The 18391-nt window shown below is 36.5% G+C and overlaps 1 protein-coding gene across 1 annotated transcript in view; it reads left to right on the plus strand.

The window, feature by feature from the left end:
* Positions 1-18391, plus strand: part of EXOC4 (exocyst complex component 4) — a 970332-nt gene that overhangs the window by 882705 nt on the left and 69236 nt on the right. The gene's annotated exons all lie outside the window — the stretch shown is intronic.

Genomic DNA, 18391 nt, shown 5'->3' on the forward strand with positions numbered 1-18391 from the left:
ACAGAAGCTACAATTAGTGAACTGGAGGATGGAACATCTGAATTCCAAAAAGAAACAGAAACCATAGGGAAAAGAATGGAAAAACTTGAGCAGGGGATCAGGGAACTGAATGACAATATGAAGCGCGCAAATATACGTGTTGTGGGTGTCCCAGAAGGAGAAGAGAAGGGAAAAGGAGGAGAAAAACTAATGGAAGAAATTATCACTGAAAATTTCCCAACTTTTATGAAAGACCTAAATTTACAGATCCAAGAAGTGCAGCGCACCCCAAAGAGAATAGACCCAAATAGGCGTTCTCCAAGACACTTACTAGTTAGAATGTCAGAGGTCAAAGAGAAAGAGAGGATCTTGAAAGCAGCAAGAGAAAAACAATCTGTCACATACAAGGGAAACCCAATAAGACTATGTGTAGATTTCTCAGCAGAAACCATGGAAGCTAGAAGACAGTGGGATGATATATTTAAATTACTAAAAGAGAAAAACTGCCAACCAAGACTCCTATATCCAGCAAAATTGTCCTTCAAAAATGAAGGAGAAATTAAAACATTTATAGACAAAAAGTCACTGAGAGAATTTGTGACCAAGAGACCAGCTCTGCAAGAAATACTAAAGGGAGCACTAGAGTCAGATACGAAAAGACAGAAGAGAGAGGTATGGAGTAAAGTGTAGAAAGAAGGAAAATCAGATATGATATATATAATACAAAAGCCAAAATGGTAGAGGAAAATATTATCCAAACAGTAATAACACTAAAAGTTAATGGACTGAATTTCCCAATCAAAAGACATAGAATGGCAGAATGGTTTACGACCCAGCAATACCACTGCTAGGTATCTACTCAAAGGACTTAAGGGCAAAGACACAGACGGACATTTGCACACCAGTGTTTATAGCAGCATTATCTACAATTGCAAAGAGATGGAAACAGCCACAATGTCCATCAACAGACGAGTGGCTAAACAAACTGTGGCGTATACCTACGATGGAATATTATGCAGCTTTAAGACAGACTAAACTTATGAAGCATGTAATAACATGGATGGACCTAGAGAACATTATGCTGAGTGAGTCTAGCCAAAAACTAAAGGACAAATACTGTATGGTCCCACTGATGTGAACTGACATTCGAGAATCAGCTTGGAATATATCATTGGTAACAGAGACCAGCAGGAGTTAGAAACAGGGTAAGATAATGGGTAATTGGAGCTGAAGGGATACAGACTGTGCAGCAGGACTAGATACAAAAACTCAAAAATGGACAGCACAATAATACCTAAGTGTAATGTAACTATGTTGGAACACTGAATGAAGCTGCACCTGAAATATGTTTTTTGTTTGTTTGTTTGTTTGTATCTTTTGTTTTTGTTTTTTTCTTTTTCCTTTTTATATATATATTTTTTTATTAGTATTATTGTTTTAATTCTCTTTTCTATATTAACATTCTATATCCTTTTCTGCTGTTTTGCTAGTTCTTTTCCTAAATCGATGCAAATGTACTAAGAAATGATGATCATACATCTGTGATGATACTAAGAATTACTGAGTGCATGTGTAGAATGGAATGATTTCTAAATGTTGTGTTAATTTCTTTTCTTTTTTTGATTAATAAAAAAAAAATTAAAAAAAAAATAGATATCACCTTTTTAGTCAAGACGTAGTGGAGAGGCTGGAGGAACTGCCTGAAAATGTAGAGCTGTGTTCCAGTAGCTATGTTTTTTGAAGATAATTATATAATGATATAGCTTTCACAATGTGACTGTGTGATTGTGAAAACCTTGTGTCTGATGCTCCTTTTATCTACCTTATCAACAGACAAGTAAAACATATGGAATAAAGATAAATAATAGGGGGAACAAATGTTAAAATAAATTTAGATTGAAATGCTGGTGATCGATGAGGGGGAGGGGTGGGGGATATGGTATGTATGAATGTTTTTTTGTTTTCTTTTTATTTCTTTTTCTGAATAGATGCAAATATTCCAAGAAATGATCATGACGATGAATACGCAACTATGTGAAGATATTGTGAATTACTGATTATATATGTAGAATGGAATGATATGTTAAGAATGTGTTTCTTTCTTGTAATTTTTGTAATTTAAAAATTAATTTTAAAAATTAAAAAAATAAAAAAGGAAAAGAAAAAATAATAAAAAATAAAACCATTTTAGTTGTTAGTGCAAAAAAAAAAGAAAATGAGAGCAATTAATAATTTGTTCAATATTTAGTAAATACAAAGAAGATACTAAAGTTCAAGTAACTAAAATGGTAAAGAGGAAGGTGACATCTGGTTCAAGTAAAAATTATTTATGTAGATTTTCCTGCCACTCATCTTTGGTCTATAGGAGCTGTGTCATAATTTAAATATTTGACTTGTATCCCTATTTTGGCTGGCAACTGGAGAGTGAAGTACAGCAGGAGTTTGCCTGTAACCGAATCCTTCCTCTTTAAGGACAGTGGTTTAGAAATAGCTTTTTTAAAAAAATAGCAGAAACTTTTCTTCCAGCAGGATTATACTGTCAAAACTTAATGGATAACAAAAGTGGAGCTTCTCTGATTGAAGTAGGGGAGGGCAAGCTGTAAAGAATGGAGAGTGGAAGAGGTGGGCATATTTAGGAACTCAGCAGAGCACATTTTGACCCTTACCTTAAGGGTTATAAAATTCCATTAAAGAGTACCCCACTTCTGCTCCAAATGTTTACTGTTTGACTTGTGTAGTTCAGAAATATCTCAGGAGTAGAAGATTGTATGCATGAAAACTCAGTCAGGAAAACAGACTCCACTTTAAGTATTTCAAGCAAAAAGGAATTTAATACATGGAATTAGATGCTTAAAACATTGATGGAAGGACTTAGAAAAAAACAGTTGAATGGAAACAAAGAGCAAGGAAACTAGTTGTTGGCTTTCAGGAAATCAGGAGTGAGGAAGCCGCTGTCTGCAAGAGGTCTTTTGGAAGCTGCTGAAAACCTCTTATTTGCCATCTGCCCAAGTGTCTTTCTGCCACTGCAAGAAGAAAATACTGCCTTCCTTTTCTTGTCCCCTTCTACATCTTTTGGAAGTGCCTCTCTTTGGCAGAATCTGAACCCAAAATCCTGTTGACAAGGAGTTCCTATGCCAGTGTGTATGTCTGTAATTCCTGTGCTTTCAGGAAAAAGGCTGGGGATGATGCTGAGTTGACAGCAGGGAAGGGCACAGGGTATTTTCTCATTCTTCACTTTTCTACAGCCAATATAGGCTGAGTAATGTGAACGGGAATATATTCTCAAGAAAGTAAATCAAATAATGAGACTTCTATAGTAGAAAATACAAAAAAAGCATCTTTCCAAAATAAGCCAGATTTGCTGTTTTAAACCTTAATAGAAGGCCCGACTTGTCAGTGTTTTTTAATTTAAAAAACTTAAAACACAGTTTCTATCTTTTCTGGTGAAAATAACACAACTTCTATCATTTCTCATTCAAAATTTGATAGGTAACAGCAGTAGCTAATAAAGATTCATAAGCATTACTCCCTTTCTCACGCCACATGAAAACACATCTAAATTCTTCCTCTTCTCTCCTCATGGTGCCTTTGGTAGGAGGAAAAAGCGTAAAATAAATGCTCATTCAGAATATAAATATAAACATGATTTTTCCGGCCCTGTTTCAGTAAGGCAAACCTGATCTCTCAAAGGCATGAACAATTTTGAGACTTTGTTGAATATTCTAAGATAACTCCTAAATTTACTCTGCTAAAGGCTATGCTCCACAGACATCCTTTCCTTGAAAAGAGAGATCCCTGTCATTCTTCCCTCATAATAATGTCAAAAATACTTCTTTTCTTCTCCCCAAAGTGCTTCTGAGCCTTCCCACCAAACTATCACATACCCTAAGCCTGCCTGAAACGCCTCATCTTTTATTAAATCAGAAACTCTGGAGAAAGTAAGGCTCTCTCTTTTAGATGAAAAGATAATATTTAAACCTACCACCCTTGGTCCCTTTTTTCTCTGCATTATCTTTATTTGAACGTTCCCCAAATCCTGAGGTGTTCTCATACTTTCATGATTCCTTATTTTAAGTTAAAAATGTCATGAGTTTACATATTGTAAATGTCTAAATATATCAATATATGATTTCCTTTCTTTCCATTAGTCATGTGAATAAATCCACAGCTTTCAGATTTTTTGCAAGGTGGTGTTGTGGTTGTGTGTGTGTGTGTGCGCGCGCACGCGCGCATGCATGTGTGAATAAGAGGCTATATCTGGGAGTCTCAGTCAGCCAGGGTTCCTACTAGGAGGCCCAACGGTAATAACTTAGATATACTGAGCAATTACTATGTGCCAAGCACTGACCTAACACTGTATGTGTTTTAACTCATTGAAGCCTTACAGTGGCCCTCTGAGAGGGGAACTGTTATTGCTCCTATTCACAGGTTTAATCATTTTCCCAGGATCATTCAGTTAGTAAGTGGCCAAGTTAGAAATTAATCACTATTTTCTGGGGCTAAGCATAGGTAGTCAGCCCAACAGAAATGTTCCTGTGGGTTGGAGAATCAGATTCATAGTTAGTATGAATACAATTTATTATTTTAATTAGGGAAAGAAAGTTATTTTGAGACAGTATCCTGAAATTGTATCATCAACTTTTAGATAACTACTGCTTTTCTATGTGGCTTACCCCTAAGTGGCATAAAAAAATTATTAATCCCTTGTTTTGGGGGCAACTAGATTCTGGAAGCATTTGTCCAAACTGTTCATTATTCTATGGATTATGTGGCAAGACCAGAATGGATGTGAGAACAGTATTCATGTGTTACTAATGTAAGAAGACAGAAATATGTCCATATATTATTAACCTTCACCGGGCATTAATCAATATGTGTATAGCACCAGTTCTTCAATTTGGCCTGCATAGGGAGTACGTAACATGAGAGATTTAAGAGGAGGTACTTAACTGGTGTCTTTACCACACACTGGAGAAGTGGCTACACTCATCCTCACTATGTAGAAATTCTTGTAGCAATATTTACACCTGCAAGTCCTGCCCTATGTTTTACCAAGTTAATTACCTATATTTCTTACTGCCATCATGCTTTAAAGGGAGTCCCCATCAACTACACAGCTAGTCACAGTTATTGTCTTTGTGCTTATTGGCAGGGTCATCTCTGTCTTCCAAATCAGTTTTTTACGTGCTGTCTACATAGCAATGGGACCAGAGTGATCAGTGCTTCTAGGATTCTGCCTGTTCAGCTCTGTAATCACAGTAGCTCATCAGATGTTGCCACCAAATGCTGTGAAGCTAGTCTAAATGTTCCAATGCATACATAATGTTGTAAATGGAGGATACTGGATTTTTGTTATTTATTCATCCCACACATCTTTACTGAAGAAATAATAATAGTGTAATAGCAGTAGTATTAATAATGGCAATTGCCATGTACTAAGTACTTGTGTGACAAACACTATTGTAAGCCTTTTAATTTTTCCATTTACTCCTTAGAATAACCCTGTGAGGTGGATATATTTATCCCCAATTTACAGGTGAGGAATCTACTTTAGAGAAGTTCATTCACATGACCGTGGTCACCCAGAGAATGCATGATAAAGTAATTTAAACTCAGGTGTGTCTTCCTCCAAAGGGCGTCTTCTAATTTACTACTTCTTATTGATACTTCCCTACTGGCTCCACAAGCTGCATTACATGCTGGATGTGTGTTTTAGTTTCCTAAGCTACTTAAAGCAGAGACTATGAAATGGGTTGGCTTTAAATAATGGGAATTTATTAGCTTACAGTTTGAGGCTGTGAGAATCTCCAAATCAAGGCAAAGATGCTTTCTTCCTAAAACTGTCTGCTGGCAATCCTTGAATCTTCTGGGCCCTCCCTCCCTCCTTCCCTATCTCCCTCCTTCCCTCCCTCCCTCCCTCCCTCTCTCCCTTACTCCCTCCCTTCCTCCCTCTCTCTCACCAAAAGATTCTACTTACAATCAGTCCAAGCCCACAGGAATGAATTAAATTTAAGAACGTGTCTTTCTGGAATACATGCAGCTTCAAACTACCACAATGTGATAGGTTGAGTTATATACCCCAACAAGCACGTTTTTAATCCTAAACAAATCCCTACTATGTGAAGCCATTGTAAACAGGATCTCTTGTTATTTTAATTAAGGATGGCCCCATGTAATGAGGGTGGGCCTTAATGCAGTTTTCTGGAGTCTTTTATAAACAGAAGAAATTCAGCCTTAGTCAGAAAAAGCCACAGGGAGGAGCTGGAAGCCAGAAGTCAATGCTATCTGGAAGAAAAGGGAGACAATATTACCATGTAACAGGAAAGCTAAAGAACTCAAAGAATGTTGGCCAGCTAAAATGTTACTGATCCTATGAAAAAGGAAACCTAGGCAACACCTTAATTTGGACTCTGGTTTCTGAAACCATGAGTGAATAAATTCCTATTATTTAAACTAACTCGTTATGTGGTATTTATCATTGCAGACTAGAAAACTAAGACACTGGGGTTATGAAGGTACAAATGAGATTATACCAGCTCACAGTCGAGAAGTTAATGATTATTTCTCAACTCGAGTCCAAATTTATGAATGATGCAGCTGCCCTAAAGGAAACTCATGAAAAAAAGGCGACTGAAAGAAGTTAAATTGAGGAGGGTCTCCATTAAGAACTTTCAAATTAACTCCTTTCGTTCTGCCCATATTTGTGTCACTTGTTTGTGTAATATTGAAAAACATGTTTTATTTCTGTTTGGTTCAGGTTTTCCAGTTGTAAATAGACCTAATGCTTCCATTTCATCCAGTGTAAAACACTTTCCTTAGGGCTGTTTGGGAGATTTATATATACTAAAGCTAGAATGTTCCTACTTGAATACATGGATAAATGTTATCTCCTTGCTTTGAAATATTTTTCCTTCTACAATTCTCTTAAAATTTTAATCTTCACCACTTAGTTCTCCAAAATATCTGGTGAAGTATTTGTAAACACATTAAGATGCAAGATTTTGTAGAAATACAAACAGCTTACAAAGACCATGGAAATCAGATACAGCTCCACAAATAATGCTTTTGAACAGAAGGACAGAAACTGTTCATTAGCTTGCACCTCCATCTCCACCTCCATTTCTCTTTCATACCTGGCAGAAGCTGAATTAGCCATGCCGCACTTCTTTTTAGTTGATGATTAGGTTTTTACCAAGCCTTGGGGACAATGACTTGAAATAAAGGGAAGCTCAATCTTAATGTTTTTCCCCAGAACTGAAAGATACTGATGGCCTTACTGTCCCTCACAGGTATAAAAATCATATATCTGTTCTGGTTTGCACTGTATATAGGTAAATGATTTGGAAGACTTGGGGCTTGCTCAGCACTTACTAGCATCTGTTTTGGGTTTCCTGGGCTGCTCAAGCAAATAACATGCAAACGATTGGCTTAAATAATGAGAATTTATTTGCTCGTAGTTTTGAGGCTAAGAAAAAGTCTGAATCAAGATATCATCAAGGCAATGCTTTCTCCGCAAAGACCGTGGCATTCTGGGGCTGGCTGCCAGCCATCCTTGGTCCTCAGCTTGGCACAAGGCCATGTTCATCATGGTGTCTCCTGGTCTCTCCCTTCTCTTCCAGGTTCCGTTGATGTTCAGCTTCTGGCTGCTCTCTCTGTGGCTTTAGCTCTCTGTGTCTGAATTTCATTCTGCTTATAAAGGACTCCAGTAATAAGATTCAGACCCATCCTGATTGAGGTGGGACACACTCGCATTGAAATACCTCATCAAAAAGTCCTATTTACAGTGGGTTCTTAGGAGTGTATTAAATTTAAGAACATGTTTTCTGGGGTACATGCAGCTCCAAACTACCATACCATGAAGCCCTATTTTGTGAGTAACTAGATGTGATTTTCCCTCCATGGAATTGTGTTGTGTATAGTGTATTCTTTTGGCTCAGAATTGGCCTCTTACATCATGGTAGCCTAAAGGAACGAGTATCCATTTTTACCTTGCTTCTTATTTTTGTTTTGTGCTTCAGAATGGGCCTTGCATTAATCTATTTTGTTTTTTCTGTATAGTTTGATGTTTGGAATAGTGCTTCAATTTCAGATGCTCAGCCTTGCCAGAGCTCTAATTTCTTGCCCTGAAGTAGAATAACGTTCCAGTCTAATGAACTATTTAGAAGGTACTAGATTAAAGACATTGTGGAGATATAATGAAGAAGATAGATAATGCTTTGCTTTTTCCTTAACTTAAAGATGAAATTCAGCAAGAATTTACTGGGTGTCTGCTAAGTGTAAGGAATAGCTATATACTCTGAGAAATGCCAAAAAAGAATAAGTTATTGCTTTTGTTACCACAGATCTCACAGTCTCATAGGTGATCCTGCAGGCAAATATAGTGCAATATGGAATGTGCTAAGGCTGTAAGAGAGTTGTGAAGTGTTACTAGAGTTCACTTTGTGTCAGGCACAGTATTAAGTTCCACATGACCTCATTTGGCCTTTGCAACAACTCTCTGAGTGTATAAATGAGAATCAGGCTTAGAGTTGTTAAGAAATTTCTTCAAGATTGTAAAGGTAATAAAAAATGAAAGAATACATTATATTCATCTGGGAAACGAGGGAAAGAGTAGGGCTTCAGAGAGATGAAAATTATTCTTAAGCAACATATTTTAAATTAAGTTCATTTTCTTTATAAGAGACTTTGGGGTGTGCATAATAATACATTATCAAACAAATTTCATTGAACATCTAAGACATTAGGCTGGGAAGTGAATAAAACAGGTGCATCTTTTCTTCCTCGAAGAGTTACTACCTAGTTAAGATAATATCAGAGAATTCTGATTTTATCAGGGAGAAAAAAAGTAGAGAAGAAGATGGGGTGTTCTAAAGGACACTAAGAATTTTATAATGGCCATAGTCTTATAACTAATGGTGAGCAAAGGTGTAAGCACATGATCATTTAAATAACAAATAGTAACACAGAAAGCAAAGTAGGTCTCTACCTCCTGCACCCACATATAAAGTCCACTCCATATTCAGGAAGGGTTTTTTGTTTGTTTTTGAATATGTATTATCAGTTGGGTACCCTGCTAGACCCTAGAGAAGCAAATGTAAATAAGACACCTTCCCCTGTCGTCCAATTCTACCACTATGCTCTCTTCTTTTTATCTGCCTGGTAATGAATTTCTTCTACTTTTTCCCACCTTGATTTTCAAAAAGTCCTTTCCATTTTCCTACATCCCCTATAGGAGTGGACAAAATAGAGCTCCCTTCCTGAGACAGCTGTGAAAAGGCTGGGAATTCCTACTACCCAGCTGTTTATATATACATGGGTTCATTGGTTGGTTGTTTTGTCTCACGGAGGAGGCTCTATTTACAGAGCTGGTACACATGTGTATCTGTGTACAGAATCTATTCTGAAATAAGGTGTACTATTTCCTAATCCTTTGCAATCAGAATCCTGTTAATCAAGGAACAATCTGAATGAGCACTTTGGTTTTCAAAATCAATTGACTTTTCTAGCTTAATGCCAAAATTTCTGGGGAATTCTTGTGATGGGAAGAGATGGTTATTATTTAGAAGCAGGAGAAACATTGCTTCATAAAATGAAGAGAATCTACCAAACATCTTTCTATTAAGACCATCTTTATATAGCAACATTGCAAAAGAATTTAAATAGGTAATAGATTGGTTGGAAGGTGGGAAAGAGTGACTAAATCAATGAAATGTTAATAGTTACTGAAGCTATGAGCTGTTGGTATTACCGTTAAGAAACATGGTCTTAAATGGTCAGGCCCACCTGATCCCACATCAGAGAAACAATTTTCTTTATCTCGGTGAGAAGGTAAGTTTATTGTAGATGCATCATCAAGGAACTGGAGGAAAAACTTTCCGAGACCAGTTTGGAATGGTAAGGGTAGCTTGGGCTTTTATAACTCCAAACAGAAAAAGAAATGGCAAAGGTCCAGAAGAAAGCAGAGAAAAAAGTTTTGAAAAACAAAGAAAAAAATCACAGGATTCATTAGAACAGCTAGAAGTAAAAACCTAAAATTGTGGAATTGTAACCCATGTCAAACTCTGAAATTTGTTCTACAACTAATTGTGGTGCTATGCTTTGAAATTTATTGCTTTTATATGTGTGTGTGTGTGTGTGTGTGTATGTGTGTGTGTTACTTTTCTGAAAAAAGAAAGAAAAAAGTTGACTGTGGTGATAAAAAACATATTTATGCCTTCTAGCCTCTTATATTCTGGAGGATCTAGAAGGAAAAATCTGAGAGGATCATATGGTAGCCCATGACAAACTCTGGGATCTGTACTGCTAACTACTTGTTGAAGAGTGCTTTGAAAACTGTTCCTTTTTTATTTCTTTTCTTTGTTTATATGTTATACTATAAAATAAAAAAGTTAAAAAAAAAAAAAAAAAGATGGGTCTTAATTCACTTGTTAAAGTCCTTTAAGGGAGAGACATTTTGGACAACTGAGAAAAACAGAGACATTGTGGCTTGAAGGACCAGCAAATGTCTCTATGTGCCCTCCCATGTGATAGACGAACCCTGGATGCCAACAGCCTTTCCTCAGAGTATCCTCTTGTTGGTGCCTTAATTTGGACATGTTCATGGCCTTAGAATTGTAACTTGTAACTTAATAAATCCCCTTTGTTAAAGTAAAAAAAATAATCACAGGATTCATTAAAATTGAATAACGGTGGCTTGCTTCATTTTGTTTGGCCAGCATATCCTGTTCCCTGATAGGCCCTTGTTTGTTGACCATTCAGGCCTTTAATCTTATCCTTCAAGTGGAAGAAGGTGCTAATATTAGTTCATTTGATGTTTCATTCCTGCAGGCAGCGTGAGAGGGCTTCTGCGAACAGAGAGTAAGTTTTCTTTTCATTGAGATTAGACCAACAGCAAACTATTTCAACAGAGCTTTTTATGCTTCAAATAATTCAAGGATGCTTGAGTGAAGTGATTATACCAAACAGTTTTTTAGCTACTGAAGACTTTACAAAGCATTTTCCAGCTAAAGGATTATACTGAGTATTTTTTATTTATCCAGCTATCATTGCAGAGAATAGCTACATATTGGAAAGAATGTCTTGGGAAAAAGAGTCTGATCAAAAGAGTCACCGTGAAATTTTAGTTTGGAGTAATTGGCTTAAATAAAGAGGAAAGGCATCTCTATCCTAAGAAAATTCAAATTAAATCCTAATAAAAACAGTTGATACTTTATATTAAAATCACATCCATTCCAGAAGCCACTATTATAACAAAGAAATAATTTAGCAAACACTTATTAAGGGCCTACTATGTACAAGGCACAAGTATATGTTTGCAAACAATTCAAGGGAATGAATGACAAGTACAGATAATGATGCAAAGAAATTAAGAAAGCTGAAAATAGAACTGGCTGGCACTAAGACTCCAACTTGGAACTGTGTATTACAGAGTGTAACTCTCTGAAATCCCTAGCCAATGTTAGGCTTAATGTTATAGTATCCTAGAGGCATTTAAAGGGAGGAAAGCAACTTGATGGAAGATCTACTGCCACAGGCCCCATCTGACTCTATAAACCCCATGAATTCTTGATGTCACAGGTCTAATCAGCACTCCTGTTTTTATTAAAGGTAATCAACCAGGTAACAATATCCAAGGATCTAAAAATTAATCTCAAGACCTAGTAACACTTTGCTCTAAGAGTTGGAAGGGTGTTATTATTAGAATTTTCTAAATTAATTATTAAAATATTAAATAGTTTAATATTATGAAAATATTAAATAGTTTTAACCCTGGCTTAAGCAGACATCATTTATATTGTGTGTCTCATTTCTCTGTACAGATAGGAAGAAGATTCAGAAATAAGTCTTGTTCTAAAGTTTGTTTGTTTATTAGTTTTTGTTTTTGGTTGCATGGTTCCGGAATCAAACCCTTGTCTCCCACATGGAAGGTGACCATTCTACCACTGAACCACCCATGACCCCTCTTGTACTAAAGTTTGATCTTCTAAAATGTTTCCAGTGAGAAAATGTCATGGGTCCATTCTTCTCAGTCTTTTATTATTGCCTAAAAGTTTGAATTCATGGGGTTAACCTTTCTTTTCCTGCCTTGAGAACCATCCTTTCCCTTTTCAATTTATCACTTTCATGACAGCTGATACCAGTCGAAGCTAATATTGTAACAATTTTAGATAATATTGCAGATGCACAAGGACATCCTCACATGAATCAATTAAAGAAGTCACTGTAAGTTGCCATTGAAAGTGTAGCAGCTGCATCCTTGAAAACAGATGCTCTTCTGGATCTGAATGAGTCCAATTTTGACTAATTTTAAGACCTAAACAGATTTCAGTCTGATTAATATTAGGATGTGGAATCACTTGAGACATCCTGATGTCCTAGGCTGATTGCTTCTCCATGACAGCTAGCATGTTGGCTTTCCTTGAAGGTGTTGGGTATTTAATATACCAGGGATTTTATGTCAGTAGGAAAGAGCCAGCTATCTTGGCTATGGCAAGGTGTACTGACTACTCGTGAAATTAAAGTGACTGCTAAAGGCAACATATCTCATTAGGAAAGTAGAAATTGACCAGAAGTACTTTAAGTTGTATTTCTACAAGGTTCCTGGATAACCCAGAAAACCAGCTCTAATGAACTACTTTCCCAACCCCACTCTGTCCCTAGAATATTCCCAAGAAACTAAGACGGTTATAGTTGTAAATGGAAAGTTATCTCTTCTCTTTCCTGATCTTTGTCAATGTGTTATTATATAAATTCTTTGTCATCTTATGTTGGTCAATTAAATCATTTGTTCACTTTAATTCAAAAAGCATTGATTGAACCTCTATAATGCCTCCAGTTACTCTGCTGATTTTGAAAATGGGAGAATAAATAAAATATAATCCATGCCCTGAAGGAGTTAATGACATGGCTGGGAGACATACTGATAAGCAGATAATGTCAAAAGAATATGATAACAGAACTGTGTTTAAAAAAAAAAAAAAGCCGACCCTGCCTGGGAGGTCAGGAAAGACTTTCTGAGTCAGATAAAGCATGAATGGTTTTGAAGGAGGAATAAGAGCCATCAAAGGTATGGAATCATGAAACAGCAGAATGTATTTAGAGGATTTGCTTTAAAAGACTGATGGTTTAAAGAGCCAAGGGAGGGGAGGGGATAAATTGAAGAGGGAAAGGAAAAATGAGAGGTGGAGAGAAACTGGAGAGATGGAAAGAAGCACAAAATTATAGAAAGCCTTGTTAAGGAACTTGGATTTGATCTTTTAAACAATAGAAAACCCTGAAATTATTTAAACAAGAAGCTATCATGGTCAAATTTGTGTTTCTTAGATAAATAACTTGATTTATCTAGCTCAATTTATTTAGAGAAATACAGAGGTTCTAAATTAAGGTAGGGACCAGGCATGAGACAAAGACCTCAGTCAGAAGCCATTGCAGTGCCCATAGGGATAAAGGGATGAACCAAATAAGTGGCAGTAACTACAGAAAAAAAGAAAATATATTAAGAGAGCATTGAATAACTAAAATTGGCAGAAATTAGTCTTTGACAAGAAGACTGAGGGAAAAGAAAGATTCAAAGTTTAATATCGTATTTGCAGCTTATATGCCTAGATTGATAGGCCACTGTAGAAAGGAAATTCAGGAAAAAGAGCAGATGCTGAAGGAAGATAATGAGTTTAATTTTGAACACATAGGTAGAAATATTTTGCATACAGATGGCCAAAATGAATCTCTTGCTTTGTGGAGGGATTTAGGATTCAGCAATTCATAACTAATAGTGAAAACCATGAAAATGGATGTGCTGCTCAGAAAGAACATATAGAGTGGAATGTAAGGAAGACCAGTAGAGAAGAGCAGCAGCTGTGGGTGGGCCAAAAGTCAAACATCCAGTGAAGGAAACTATGAAGGAAAGGTCAGAAAGGTAAAAGGACACACAGAGGAAAATAATACTGTATAAGCTAAAAGAAGAAAGAATTTCAAGAAGGGAATGGCCAGTGTTGTCAAACGTAGCAGAGAGCCTTTACTAAATTAGAACTGAAAAGCCTCCAATGGATTTAGCAATTAGGATATCATCGGTAACCATTATCAGAATAACTTTTCAGAAAATAGATGAAGGCAGAAATCAGATTACAGCACATTGAAGAGTTAATAGAAGGTGCGTCTGTGGAGAAAGCAAATGCTGACAATACTTTTTAAATCTTAATAAGAATCTGAGGTCCTCAGGAGATGAGTAATGGGGAGTTGCCTGGACAAAGGGCCTGAGAAAAGCAGCATGAATTTGAAAATTTCCTAAGAAAGGGAAAGGAGCTAACCAAGCACTAGTGAAAAGATTCATTAGTAGCTATTCCTGAGATTAAAATCAAGACATTGAGAGGGCCACGGTGGCTCAGCAGGCAGGGTTCTCTCTCGCCTGCCATGCTGGAGACCCGGGTTTAATTCCCAGTGCCTGCCTATGTAAAAAAGTAAATAAATAAAAAATTTTTAAGTCCAGACATTTTTAGTTATCACAATCTGCACTAGTTTTTGTTTGTTTGTTTTGCTTTCCTGCCAAAGAAAATGAATTGTAGAACTGACCCAGGATTAGTTCAAGTTTTAGGGCAGTTATAGTGAAAGAATCTGATTAAAGAGAGTTTAGGTTTTTGGTGAAAAAAGTAGTAGCTCAGGGATCATCCATGCAGTCCATGCTGAGGGCCCTAAGAGGGACCTAACACACCAGGAGAAAATGAAGGAATGATAAAGCTGAATACAACATAAAATGGAAACAAGGATATAAGAGAGCTAGAAGAAGAAAAGGATTTAATCTCAGAATATGGTATCAGAATTTAAAATTTCAGGGGCTAAAAACACTAGAATTTAATTTGATGATGAAGTTATTTTTAAAACATTTTAAATATATGGCTCAAAAAATAGGTGTTTATTTTCCTAATATACTAAGAAGTCTGAATACTGGTATTAGTCAATAGTTCAACACATTTAGACTAGCATTTCTCTGATTCTTGATCTTTCACTTTCTGTGGCAAGATGGTTGCTGAAGCTTCAGGTACTACATTCAAATCAGGAAAAGGGGGGAAACTGAAAAAGGGGTAGCCCAGCCTTGGGTCCCTCCTGTTATCAGAAAAAATAAAAGCCTTCCCAGAAGCCACAGAAGACTCTGTTTGTGGCTTATTGTGACACATGGCTACTGCTAGCTACAAACAAGATTGGGAATGCAAACATTTAAGTTTCTTGAGTCTACAGTGGTGTGAGCAAGGACAAAGGGGATTGGAAATTTCCATTGGTTCAGCTTCCTTATATTAACCAATCAATTTAATACAGAAAGCCATAGTTACAGTATTGCTACAAACGGCTAGCTAGGAGCCTCCATGATGTGTGTTTTTATGCAATGGTTATAAGAGGAACAAAGATTTTACAAACGATCTGATATGACCCACCTCTAGTGTTAGGAAAGCAACTCAAAATGCATGTCTTAATAAATTGATCAAGAACTAATATTTTTAAAGTCCGTAATTTATGTGGACTGTGCTAATATAAAGAGCAGTCCCTGAAAGAAATATTCACCCATGTTGCCTTTAAAAGGGTGTGTACAAATTGCATGTGTGAGTCCAGTAGCCTCATTTCTTGATTGTAATCTCACAAGCAGATTCTGTTGGCATTACTTTTTTTGTAGATTTCCATTTGGCTTTTAAGACCTAGATAATTGTTTTTGGTTGTCTTTGTTTGCCATGCTTATCCTTTCTTTTCTCAATGTATTCCTTTTTGTTAAGAAAACTTCATAAATTTTCATGAGCCCTCAGAAATTCACAGGCCAGCTTTTCAGTAGAGCTCTGGGTATAATTTTTTGTGTTGCTTTAATAAAATGTTATATTTTGCTATAGATTACAGTCAAGTAAAATATACAGTACAGTGTGCTACTATTCTAAAGTACTTTTACCTCAAACGTGGCAAGTTTTAACCTGGCAGCTAATCTAGTTTTTAATTTAACTGCTTGGATTTGTTGTTGTTGTTTTTAATTAATTTGCAGTTTGGCAGTAGCCAGTTCTGCACATGATGAAATTACATATGTCTATAATAGGAAAAGGGAATTTTTAAGTTTCTTGGTAGAATTTGTACAGAATGCCTTCAGTAGAGTTTGGTAAATTAATACAGCTTTGGGCCATGGACAGCAGGAGGGGCTTCCAAATCTGATTTCTACCTGTTTTCACTGATACATAGAAAGTTCTCCATGTCAATTAGTGTCACACAACAAAGAAATCCAGGGGCTTGAGGCCCTAAAATCCTTCAAAATGTAATGAAAGTGTTACTTATAGTTGCTTTCATCTGGCCTGCCAAACAAAAACATTAAAAGGCAGCAACCACACCTTGCAATCAAACATGAATAATGTTGACATTAGAAAGAGAATGCAATGTCACACAGCCAGTCTCTTGCAGAGTTATTGAGTATCTTGTATGATGTCAAGGCTGATAATAATTTAAAATCTACTTAGCTCCATTCCCTTCCTTCATCCTTATACATCAGTTCCTTTGAGCAACAGTCATTTTTTTTATGTTTGTCATGTCATTTTAATTTATTAGAGTCTGGTTCCATGGAGGAAAACTTATATGTCTGGACTGTCCATCTGGACCCTTCTCTGGACTTCGCAAAGTCTTGGAATAGATACACCATTGAAACCCCATAACTATAAACACTGCTATAGCCAAATGATGACTATACAGTGATTACTTTCTTAGTTAATCAGTGGTACCTCACCAAATCACATGTGCCCTAAATCCAGAAAACCCTTCTTCCAAAGAACATGTGTATACTCTGATTGGGAAAGTGATTTTCACACAGAAAAGCAAAAAATATTGATAAACGGACATTGATTTTCAAGATAGATGGAGCTATTTTTAAGCTCTTTTTCTATATATAAGCTTAAGACTCTTTACCTGGATAAAACATAATCTAAAGAATAATAATAATTGGTTATATTTATTATTTTCATTAAGATTGAGTGAGTTTTATGTGGTACTGTTCTGTTTTGCCTTAATTAACCAATTCAACTCTTCCATGAATCCCATGATGTAGGTACAGATATCCTCAACTTGTAGAAGAAACTGAGGCAGAGAGAATTTAAGTAACCCACTCTTGGTCACATAGTAAGTGGTAGAGATAGGGTTCAAAGCCAGCTTCAAAGGTTCTAGAGAACCAATAGAATTTTTAAATGAGAATGATAGATTATTGTTGGCAATCTCTGAGAAATTGTGGAAAACTAGGAATAAAACAGAAGTCTAGAGGTATACAAAAGTAGTTCACATTTTTGCTATTCAGTATTTTCCTGAAGAAAACATCCAAGTCCTGTTAAATATTTTTTTAATTGGAAAAAATATAGAAAGTAGATTTATAAAGTTTCCAAAAGTACCTTTTATAGGGCTTTTAGTTGGCTGTAAACTCAATTTGCTTTACAGTTAGAAGGCAGCACATTACACTCCACTCCCCCACACTACCCCAAAAAGATTAGGCTTTAGGGCATCTAAAACTAGGGAGATGCACAGAACCTCTTTTGTTGTGCAGATGTAGCCTCTCTCTAAGCCAACTCGGCAGGTGAACTCACTGCCCTCCCTCCTATGTGAAATATGGCTCCCAAGGGTGTAAATCTCCCTGGCAACATGGTACAGGATTCCTGGGGTGAGCCGAATCCAGCATCAAGGGATTGAGAAAACCTTGACCAAAAGAGAAAAATGAGACAAAATAAAGTTTCAGTGTCTGAGAGATTTCAAACAGAGTTGAGAGGTTATCCTGGAGGTTATTCTTATGCATTATATAGATATCCCTTTTTAGTTTATGGTGTATTGGAGTGGCTAGGGGTAAGTACCTGAAGTGTTGATCTGTGTTCCAATAGCCTTGATTCTTGAAGACAATTGTATAAATATAAATGACAAGTGCTGGAGAGGATGCGGAGAAAGAGGCACACTTATCCACTGTTGGTGGGAATGTCAAATGGTGCAACCACTGTGGAAGGCAGTTTGGCGGTTCCTCAAAAAGCTGAATATAGAATTGCCATACGACCCAGCAATACCATTGCTGGGTATCTACTCAAAGGACTTAAGGGCAAAGACACAAACTGACATTGGCACACCAATGTTTATAGCAGCGTTATTTACAATTGCAAAGAGATGGAAACAGCCAAAATGTCCATCAACAGAAGAATGGCTAAACAAACTGTGGTATATACATACGATGGAATATTATGCAGCTTTAAGACAGGATAAACTTATGAAGCATGTAATAACATGGATGGACCTAGAGAACATTATGCTGAGTGAGTCCAGCCAAAAACTAAAGGACAAATACTGTATGGTCCCACTGATGTGAACGGACATTCGAGAATAAACTTGGAATATGTCATTGGTAACAGAGTCCAGCAGGAGTTAGAAACAG

This window comes from Tamandua tetradactyla, chromosome 1 (assembly GCF_023851605.1).
Source record: "Tamandua tetradactyla isolate mTamTet1 chromosome 1, mTamTet1.pri, whole genome shotgun sequence".
In the NCBI taxonomy this organism is placed as follows: Eukaryota; Metazoa; Chordata; class Mammalia; order Pilosa; family Myrmecophagidae; genus Tamandua; species Tamandua tetradactyla.